An 11650-nucleotide genomic window follows, 5' to 3' on the forward strand; every position below is an offset into this window, starting at 1 on the left:
TCAGCCATAAAAAGAAACGAAATTGAGCTATCTGTAATGAGGTGGATAGACCTAGAGTCTGTCATACAGAGTGAAGTAAGTCAGAAAGAGAAAGACAAATACCGTATGCTAACACATATATATATATATATATATGGAATTTAAGAAAAAAAAATGTCATGAAGAACCTAGGGGTAAGACAGGAATAAAAACACAGACCTACTAGAGAATGGACTTGAGGATATGGGGAGGGGGGAGGGTAAGCTGTGACAAAGCGAGAGAGAGGCATGGACATATATACACTACCCTACGTAAGGTAGATAGCTAGTGGGAAGCAGCTGCATAGCACAGGGAGATTATCTCGGTGCTTTGTGACCGCCTGGAGGGGTGGGATAGGGAGGGTGGGAGGGAGGGAGACGCAAGAGGGAAGAGATATGGGAACATATGTATATGTATAACTGATTCACTTTGTTATAAAGCAGAAACTAACACACCATTGTAAAGCAATTATACTCCAATAAAGATGTTAAAAAAAACATTTCTGAATTTCAGGATGATGAAATAATAATAGTAGAAAACGGACAATTCTGCATTCCATATAAATGAAACTTCTACTTAATGAAAACCTCAGTGAAATGCCACATATTGTTACAGTAGATGAACGTTTATATAGGACACAGAGAAGTATAAACCCTATGATCTGATATTTGTTACACATCAAATTTGTACTTTTCAAAGGGAGACTTAAAAAATTAATCCTGGTGTAAATTAATGGAGAATCTTTCTCACAAGCATTTTCTCTGCCTCCCAGTGACATCATATTTTGAGAGATGATCGTGGACAAGCATAGACTTGGTACACTTATCCATCTGGGCTGAGCCGATAGGGATGGGTTCTACGAGTGAGTGGATGGAAGGGACAGCTGCCCTTGATGAGCAGAACGGAAATCATCACTCAGGCAGTAGCCAGTGAAAGCCTTGGGTGAATGCTCCTAAAACCCAAGTATCCATTTAAAAATTAATTGCATTTGACATTGGAAACACACATCATGGATCTCATGTGGATGACTTTCCTTTGAGGTCTACAATGCTCACTGCTGTGCTGCAGATGTGCTCAGCCCCTTGTAACTACAAAATGTAATTGGGATGATCCAAATCTTTATAGTTGGATGATGAGAACCAATCATCAGAAATCAGGAAACGGGGTGAATCTGAAAGTTCCATGGTATGGGGAGGCTCAACTCCCCAAAGTGTATAATAACACCCAATTAGTCTCAAATACATTCTCACTTTGATGGTAGCCACCACAGTCATCTGTAGTAATATGAAGAATTATTCTGGGTTAAAGTGCTGATCTTCTCTGAGAGCCTTCTTTTGGTCATACTAAGTTCATGTATTCCTTGCTCTATTTCTTTGCCTTCTCATCTTACTTATACGCTTATTGATTCAGTGCTTAAAAACTGCAAGTTTAATCCTACACGTGGAGATTGAAATTCTGTGCTTGCTTTCTTTTCTCAATTAAAAATGTGTGTGTGTGTGTTGGTAGACTAGTATTTCTTTAAAACTAAAAAGGAGTTGTTTCCAGCTTTATTGAGATATAACTGAAATTCTGTACTTTAAATAACATTTTTGGGACTCCTGCACTGCTGCTTTTCCCTGTTTTGACCCTGTGGCATCGTATCGCAAAAAGAGATAGGGAGCTCTCTACTCTCCACACATACCAGTCATCCTTTCAGAGACTTTGTGCTACTTCTCCAAGGCAGCCCAGCATCAGTTGGCTACCACCCTGGGCTCTCTACCACTCTTCTGTTGTGTGTTGTGATATTATTGGACTTAGTGTGTGTCTCTTTTTGGCGTGGCTTGCTGAACCCTGAGCAGGTTGTTTTTGGATAGTTTGAGAATTTGGCAGACCGCTGTGCCAAAATATCTTTATGTCTTGAATTGGATGAGAAAATAAACTGTAAAATTTTACTTAGTGATAATCCTATGCTTCAGTGAGTTTACAAGGTGAGTCTGCAAACTCGGTGTTCAGTGTTCCCCTTCCTTTCTGTTAGGATGATAACACCATTCCTCTCAAGGACAATCATTGGAGCAATTAGTGATTTTGTTATTTTGACAAAGTAAAATTCCTCATCTTTGCATAAACTCTAGCATTTTTTTTTTATTCTTGGTGTACCTGAGGCTTTTACACTGATTTAGTTAAATAACCCCATCAATGATATAGTATTAAAGTCTTCGCAAAATTATAGAAAGAAAGAAGAAGAAAGATAAAAAGAACGGGAGAAAGAAAGGAAACCCTTTCTCCCTGCCAGCCTCCCAATCCCCAGCACCACCAAAAGCTTCCAAACTCCTAAATTTGCTTTCCATTAAGACAGTGGTTAGACAGCAGCTGTTTAGCTTCTTAAGAGAATACACGATATGGTAATAAACATCATTTCAGAAATACGCTTTTTGTCCACTTTACTAGGAAGCACAGTAATGAGCTCTGCATGTTCACTACACTTTTTACTTCAGGCCCTGATGTTAATGAGGAGGGCTCACTGCAATTCATTCACTCCCTACCTAGCAAATGGAAATGTTTGTTTTGTCTTTCAATTCCAGCCACCCCTGACTTGAATTCTTCTATGCTGTGTGTTGCAAAATGCTCTTTGAAGTTCATGGTGTCATCCATTTAGAATGAACCATAGGTCGGCATGTGCAGCTCCTGTCTCCAGTTGTGCTTGGTGTCCCAGTTTCTCTGGGGAAGGTTCAAACCTGACAATAACCTTCATTTATGGTATAGAAATCCACGCATAATGCTGGGCTTGCCAGATAGAATCTAAAATTTTATGGCAGCTAGCTTGCTGTTTGTGTAGGAAATTCAGTTTATAGGGAGATAGAAGGGTGATGATTTTAATGCAATCAAATGTCTTGAAAAGTACTTCCTGGATGTCTCATGTTATATGCTCAGCTGGCTGTGTGTAATAATAGATGTGGCTCCTCTTTCTCTATAGCATTGGGCAGTCCTGGGGAAAGTGGAGAGAAGACAGATTTGGTTTAGGACGGTTGTTTGTGAGTGGAGATGTATGTGGAAGGGAGAAGGAATTGGAATTTAAGGATGCCCCAGTGTATTTTTCAGGACTCTATTTGGGAGCCCACAGAAGAAACCAGATATATCCTTTATGTTAATGTTGAGTCTGGACATCTTAAAAGTTACAAGTAAAATATTCTTTAGGAGACCATGCACTTTGCTCTATGTGGGCATAGTGCTTTATGGTTTTCAAAGCTCTTTTTAAAAGATGTTTTTTTTTCCATTTAATCCTCACAATGTTGTTCTGAAGTTAAGACTAATATTTCTGATTTCTAAACAAGAACAAAGCATGGGTTTTGGAACAGTGATGTTGGGTTGAGATTCCTGTTCTGCCATCTCATCTAACCTCCCTAGGGATTGAACAAGACAGCTTTCAAAAACTGCCTGTCACACAGGAGGGGCTCCATAAATATTTTTTCTCACCCTATCTTCTCCCTCCCATCCTTACCAGCTAGATAGGTAAACTTCAAGGAAAGAGGTTGATTGTAAGGCTGAAGATAAGCACTATTTGTATACTGAATAATCAAAGCACTGGGTTCTTTAAATTTGGTTCTGATCATAATCAGGGTAGTACAGAATGGGCTTTCATTAAGGGTGAAATTAGTCATTGAAGAGAAGCAAACTGGCAGGCTCCAAGTAGCTTGAGGTATGTTGCTTGAAGATTTTTTGAGATATCATTTATGAATGAGTTGATGAATTTTATCAAATAATTAATTTTTCTATTGTAAATTTAAGTCTGTAATCCCCTTAACTCTCTGATCTTGAGGTCCTCATTTATAAAGTAGAATAGTCTGACCAGTCATTATTGTGTTGAAGGAAACTCTGAAAATTGTTTTGCCAGCCCCTTCATTTTACAGACAGAGGGAACATAACTGGTTCAAGGCCAAGCAGGGGAAACTGGACTCGAATGCACATCTCTGTAGCCATATGACTTCTAACCCCTGGACTAATGCACTTTCCATTTTAAGTTGCAGGGAAGTCAACTCATTTCTGTGTGTTAATAAGTGGTTATAAATTTTAATATGTGGACCTTATCTTTTTTTTTGTACAAACAAACGGCTTTTTAAAAATGGTGAAATTCAAGAGACAATTGTGAATTTAAATACTGAGCAGGTATTAAGGAATTATTTTGATTTTAGATGTGGTCAAGGTAGTGTGGTTATATTGAGAAAACTATAGAGCTTATTTTTAAGAGATCCATAATGAAATATTAATAAATGAAATGATGTGTCTGGGATTTGCTTCATATCATATAGCAGGGGTGGAAAGTGAGGGGATAGGAGTAAGTACAGAAAAAACAAGACTTGCTGTGAGTTGATAATGGTTAAGTTGGGTGATGGGTACATGTGAGTTCATTATGTTATTTTATTTTTATACTTGTTTGAAATGCTCCATAATTTAAAAAAATTTATGATTGGTTATATTTTTATATACACTTGGTGTGTCCACTGTTAAACTTTCCATTTTGTCTTCTGATCTTGTACACACCAGCAAACATTAGTTTCTGTTTATGCTTTTCCCAAGAAATTGGTTTGCTTTTTTTCTGAAAGACACTGTGAATCATAGAATTAATTTGTTGCCCTTTTTGTTTTGGATGTTAGAAAGCTTAGGACAAAATGTGTGGCCTACCACATTCATTTATTCTTTCATTCATTTGACAGAGCTGAGGTGTCGCTGAGATGGCCTTCTTTGTTTTCTGCCAAGTTTTTCATGAGCAGGGATTCTAGAGAATTAAGTTTGGAGGCTACATGGTGCAGTGGTTAAAATTCCAGGAATTAGACTATCTGGGCTCGTAACCTAGTTTTGCCACTTAGCTACAGGTTAGCTTCTTTGAAGCTCAGTGTAAGCATCTGTACAATGGGGATAATAATAGAATTCACCTCCGTGGTGAATGTGAGGGTTAAATGAAATAGGGCTTTTATTGCCCTTAGAGACCGGATGTAGTACATAAAAAACAGTCAATAGATTTTTCTTTTATTATCGGTCAATAATTATTGAGTACCTTCTATATGCTAAATGCTAGGCTGGGAAGGGAGCTTGCAGTGGTTTCCTAACTTCACTTTGGGTTATCTCTTAACTTTGTCACATTTGTTTTTTAATTCAATAACTTTGAAGTTTAGCTTTTCCTGTTGTATTTTATGTATTTTTTAAGCATTCATAAATTCTTTTTGAAATAAAGTAGCATATAAATAAAAATATTGTTTCTGAGATTATGTTTACGTCTAACTCTAGGCATATTTTAGGTAATATTTTGATGAGTAAAGTATTTGATAATGAAGCACCCCCAGTAACCATGTAATTGAAAACTCAAAAACACAGTAGTGGGAGAACCAAAATCTGGAGTCAATGAATGCTGGAATTTGAGAAAGAGAATTGCTTAGCTTCTAAGTTGAAATTTCTCTATTAGTTGGTACTCAGCTTTCCCTAATATAAATCATTCTCTTCATATCTTCCACACTTCTTATTTAATTTTGATCCTTCTTATTTAATTTTGCCAACTTTTAAAAATGTGAGCAGGGAAGTCAAATGTGTCATTATAGCAACAGATCCCTAGGGAGTTAACAAGATTTGACCCACCTATTATTGTGCAACTCTTCCCCCTAATATGAAGTCTACACTGTATAACAGATATTAGTTATAGGATACATACACCCCAATGTTCATAGCAGCATTATTTACAGTAGACAAGATATGGAAGCAACCTAAGTGTCCATCAACAGATGAATGCATAAAGAAGATGTGGTACCTATATACAATGGAATATTACTCAGCCATAAAGAAGAATGAAATTTTGCCAGTTGCAACAACATGGGTGGGCTTGGAGGGTACTATGCTAAGTGAAATAAGTATGACAGAGAAAGACAAGTACTGCATGATATCACTTATATGTGGAATCTAAAAATGAAAACTAGCGAATATAACAAAAAAGAAACAAACACAGATATAGAGAACAAATTAGTGGTCATGAGTGGGGAGAGGAAAGTGAGAAAGAGCAAGATAGGGGTATGGGATTAAGAGGTAAAAACTATTATGTATAAAATAAGCTTCAAGTATATATTGTACAGCACATGGAATGTAGCCAATATTTTATAATAACTATAAATGGAGTATAACTTTTAAAAATTGTGAATTACTGTATTGTATATCAGCTATACTTCAATTAAAAAAGGAAAAAAAAAGTAACTACAATTAGTTAGTACATGGTATCAATGTTAAATTTCCTGAGTTTGATAAGTGAGAATCATGTCCTTACTCTGAAGAAATGCACACTGAAGAGTTTAGGGGTAAAAGGACATGATGTCTCCAATTTACTCTCAAATGGTTGAGAGACAGAGACAAAGAATGGGAAAAATATGTAAACAATTCATATATCTGGGTAAAGGGTATATGGAGGTTCCTTGTCCTACTAATTCTTACAGCTTTTCTGTATATTTAAAATTAGATCAAAATAAAAAGTTCTAAAAAGTAACAATAGAATTTTTTTACTTAAAATGTGAGATGTTTTTAACAGTGATGTTTCAATCTAGAAGTTATTCCTTCCCCACCTCTACCCCCGACACATAGCACTGTCAAAGATTTGCTTTTCTGTCCACAGGCAGGGGAAAATGCTTGTTAACACTGGTATACTCTGGCATTCAATATTAAACTTAAATTGGGAATGGAACATGGAAAAAGGATGCAGAATATGTCAAGTTTCTGGCATTTCAAGGCCCAGTGAACTCTTAATGGTGACATCATGATCATCAGAAACCAGTTACAAGGATTGTCCTCATTTTACAGGTCATAGAGTTAAAAAGCTTAAATGAGTCATTCCAGTGACCCTCTCCCATAGAACACAATGTTGTGGTGACAATTCTAGAAACAACAAGCCATATCCTCACTTAAGTTCATTATGATGTTTGTGCTGGGCAGAGGCAAAGGGTCTCCTTTACCCTCCACCACTTTTTCCAACAGCAAAGCTTCTTGTGTAAGTTTCAACCCACATCTGAGGCTTTAGATCAACAAAGTTTCCCCAAATGGTCTAATTACCTGATCTTGTCGCCTTTGGGAAGATATATTGTGAGAGTAAAAACAATTTTCACTTGACATAAGCACTGCTACTTGTTGCTGTGGGAGTCTTGCAGGTGGGAGTCTACATCAGGGTGAGAGTTCTTTGAAAATACATGCAAATGGCTGGAAAAATTAGAGCAGAGTCTTGGATGTTGTAAGTTAAAATCACAGTGAAAGATTGATTAGTGGCAATTTCAAGCATTTATTAGAATAATGATAGCTCCACACATATGAAATAAAAATCTATTTTATGAAATATGCTATAGGAGAAATGAAAGGGAAGAATGATGCCTGATTCCTCTGATGAGGTTGCTTGTGGTTCTAATGGGGATACAAGATGAACACACCTAAGGCAATAGAGACTAAATTGGTGGGCTGAAGAGCACTAGTCCTGGAGGTTTCAGGTTGGTCCCTGATTTACTGTGTAATCTCAGGAAAGTTCACCACCCTCACTAATCTGCAGTTCTCTTATTTGTGAAATAAAGGGTTGATCAGATTCCCTTCTAACTCTAAATTGTACTTTTAATAATAACATTATAAAATTCAGTCTTTCAAGCAGTGATGATATTGTTAGAAATTTGTTATATAGTGAAATAAGTTTTAAAGTCTTCTAGTCTTATATAAATTATGTCTGAGATTTTTAAAGTTAAAGAAGGTCAGTCTCCTAAAGTTTTAGTAATTTTTACTCCAGAAGACGAGGAACTCTTTGGATTCATATTTTTAGCTCATGCTGGCATTCAAGCCCTGACTCATTCTATTGGAAAACAACATTGCTTTTTAAATGCCAGAATATGAAATATTTATAAGGCATATCTACAATGATTGAATAAGCTATTAATATAATGCTAACACAAATAAGATGAGGTGCATGTTATCACAACCCTAGAGAAAGGAAGCAAATTAAAAAATTCAAATAAGTCAGAGGAGTCAGAAGCTCCCATGAGAGGTAGCAGAACAATAATTACAGTAGTGACATTCTGAGAACTTGAGACTGGCAGGGTGTGTGTGTGTGTGTGTGTGTGTGTGTGTGTGTGTGTGTGTGTGTGTGTGTGTGTGTGTGTGTGTGTGTGTGTGTGTGTGTGTGTGTGTGATTGCTCCTCCACCAAAACCAAAGAGAGAGTTGACAAATCATGCCTGTTACTTCATAGTTACTTCTTTGTGTTACAGATTACAAACTTTGGTCTGTCTTTTGCTGATTTTCATGATAATGATAGGCCCACTTTAAGAAATTCTGATCTGTGAAAATCCCTACTTACAAAACATATCACTTCTGGAATGATCATTTCTTTGACAAAGTTACTTTACACAGCCAGCCTTGTAAGCACATAGAAAGTATGATTTGACTGTCAAACACATTTACTGTTTAAAGTGGAGTATAAAGTGATTGTTTCTTGAAGAACCCCAAATTGAGCAAACAGACAAAAAAACCAGACATCAGAAAAGAGCACCTTCAAAACTCAGAAATGCTAAAATATAGAATTGCTTAGTAAATTAATTATTTAGAGTCTCAAGACAAAATTATTTTTAAATGGCAATATATTAGGTCCCTTAGACACTATTCTGAAATACAAAAGTCTAGGAAAACTAGGTTTTTTTCCCACCTTTATGTGATAGCAAAACTTAAGCTGACCTGAAAAAATTTGGTAGAAAACCTGACTTGAATTGATGTGAGTCTATTTATAGTCTTATTTACTTCACTTAGTGTGAATATTTGTGCTTCTTGCTGTAGAAATATTAATGTGTTTGATTACAGGGAATGACGCCAGCCTTGGCTGACTTGTTATGTAACGTGCAGCAGATGTGCTGTGTTACCTTTGTAAAATCCCCAAATTCTCAAGTTTGAAATTCATATGGCCGTATGGATTTCAGCCGAGGGACTATGGAAAATAATATATGATATGATATGATATAATTCTTTGAGCTTCCATTGACTCCTTTATATAGATTCATATAGAATTTATATAGATTAAAAAAAATCAATAGTTCACACTAATGCTGTAAATTTGTTTTTATTTATAGGTATTTATCCCTTGCCTCTTTCAGCTTTCTGAAGAGTTGACTCTAAAATGAATTTTTCAATATAAATCATATTTTCCTATGGGTTACTTTAGTTCCCAAAGATAACAGAAACCCACAGATACTACCAATATAGGATGTATATGACTATATAAAGAGCTTTGGTTTCATTTTACAATAAAATAACTTTAAAAAACTTACCATACTTATAAGATCATACAATTAAAGGAGGAAGTTAATATTGTGGTGTTAATTAAATTGAAAAATCAAAAATATACTTAGCCTATTTCTCAAAATCCAAAAGTTGTTCTTGGAGATTCAGCTGACATGTGAAAGAGATTTGCTCACACCTTGTGAAGGCTTGCTTGATATTTCTATTATGATTCCGAAATGAATACACACATTGGAAATATAAAATGTTTAGTAGCTTGCCACAGGAAGTAACACACAGAAAAATTTTTCTTGTGATCGTGCTGCCAACTTGCTGAGTGACCTTGACCAAGCTAGATTTCGCTCTTTAAAGTGATAGGTTATTTCTAATTTCTTTCCAGATTTAAATCTATAAATCTGTTTTTCCGCATTTCCCTCTAAAAAGTTTATGATGTTCTGGTTAACTAAAAAATAACAACATTTTGATATTGGCAAGGATTTTAGAAGCACCAAACCTCTTCAGTGTGAACATGCAAATGAGTTGTACTGCCCAGGGAGAGGCTGAAGGAGTACTCCGCGGGCCCACAACAAGCTGTGCCAAGGATCAGCGCTCAGAGCACTAGAAAGGCAGGGAAGGGAAGAGATGTGTGCCCTCGCCCTGAGGGGGAAGGGCTGACACAGGTGGGTCACCTGGAAATGCTAAGTAAGACAAGTTCCTTTCTTCCTTTGGGGAACTCGGATTACAAAAGGGAAAACTGAAGAAAAGCTGGTTGTTTATAGAGTGGGTGCTAAGTGTACAGGAGAGACGTAAAGCTTTTCTTGGAATAGACAGAAAACAAATGCCTATACTGTAGTTATTTTTCCAGGGCCCTTAGAACCACAGTAGAACAAAAGGTCAGAGATTTCAGTTCTTGGGAAATGGGCTAGGGGAGCCTCAGGATGTAGTAGAGACTTGACCAGCCCGAGGCAAAGCTAAGGAAAATGTGTGGTGAGTTAGATTATTTAAAGCCTGCGGTCAAAATCAGAGCAACTAAGCCATGATTGAGAACAATGAAAGAATAAAAGGATTTCTGTAATTTTTGAAACCTTTCTTTAAGTAGCGTACATCACCTTTTAAATCCTGCCGTTATATGTAGACTATGCTTACATGTAATGGAGAATAGAAATATTATCAATCATGTTAAAGTCAAGAAAGAAATAGAAGTCAAGTATTTGTGAGTCACGTGGTTTGACGAGGCTTTCAGGGAAGAGTCAGAGTTGGGTCTCTAATGTTCTAGATAAACATGTACTTCGCTATCATGTGGCCCTGTTCCGCATTTGAACAGAACCTATTCTATTTCTGCTCACTGTATGATTGGAATGGCTTTTATGCCTGGCTGTTGCATTTCTCCATGTTTTTATGGATAATTTTCCTCTCTTTCCCAGGATTACCAAACAACTTTGGTAATTGTCTGGATTACCAAAACAACGTCTTAGATGGCCTCTTTTTCTTCTACAAACTGAGGAAAGTCAACTATACTGCTGAGATTATTTTCCGATTGCTTTGTCCTGACATCACAATAAGGCCATACTCCTCCAGGCATTGAGAACAAGTTTCAGGCAGAAAGAAAGTAGAAGGTCCTTTTCTGCCAGACTGTGTCTTTTTATGAGAGGGGCGCTTTCCAAGAGACTTTGGTCATGTTTTATTTGCCAGACTGTATCTTAATGCTCACCCCTAGATGCAAAGGAGGCTGGGGAAACGCATGGCTGCCCCAAACAAAAATTTCCCTTAATTGTTTTGGTAAGGAATTAAGGGAAATTTACATTAGGTAAACACAGTTTGTGATTGATACACCTTGCCAAAATTTCCCCCAGGTTTTGTTTGTTTGTTACTCTATGCCTATATGATGCTTGTCATGTAGAGTTTCACAAATTTTAGTGAAGTTAAATTTATTAGTCTTTTCTTATATGGCTTCTGTGGTTCATTGTATACTTAGACTGACTTCTCAATTCTGTTTTTTAATTAAAATTTTTATTTTGAGATAATTGTAGATTTGCATGCAGTCGTAAGAAATAATACAGAGAAATTCCATGTATCCTTTACTGTTTTCCCCAATGGTAGCATCTTACAAAATTCTCGAACAATATCAACCAAGATATTGACATTGATACAGTCTAGATACAGAATATTTCCATCACCATGTGAATATTTGTGCTTTTTGCTGCAGAAATATTAATGTGTTTGATTACAGGGAATGACGCCAGGCTTGGCTGACTTGTTATGTAACGTGCAGCAGATGTGCTGTGTTACCTTTGTAAAATCCCCAAATTCTGAAGTTTGAAATTCTGCCCTAATCTTTATTATTTCTTTCCTTCTGATTGCTTTGGGTTTATTTTTTCCTCTTAG

Source organism: Lagenorhynchus albirostris, chromosome 12 (genome assembly GCF_949774975.1).
Source record: "Lagenorhynchus albirostris chromosome 12, mLagAlb1.1, whole genome shotgun sequence".
Taxonomy (NCBI): domain Eukaryota; kingdom Metazoa; phylum Chordata; class Mammalia; order Artiodactyla; family Delphinidae; genus Lagenorhynchus; species Lagenorhynchus albirostris.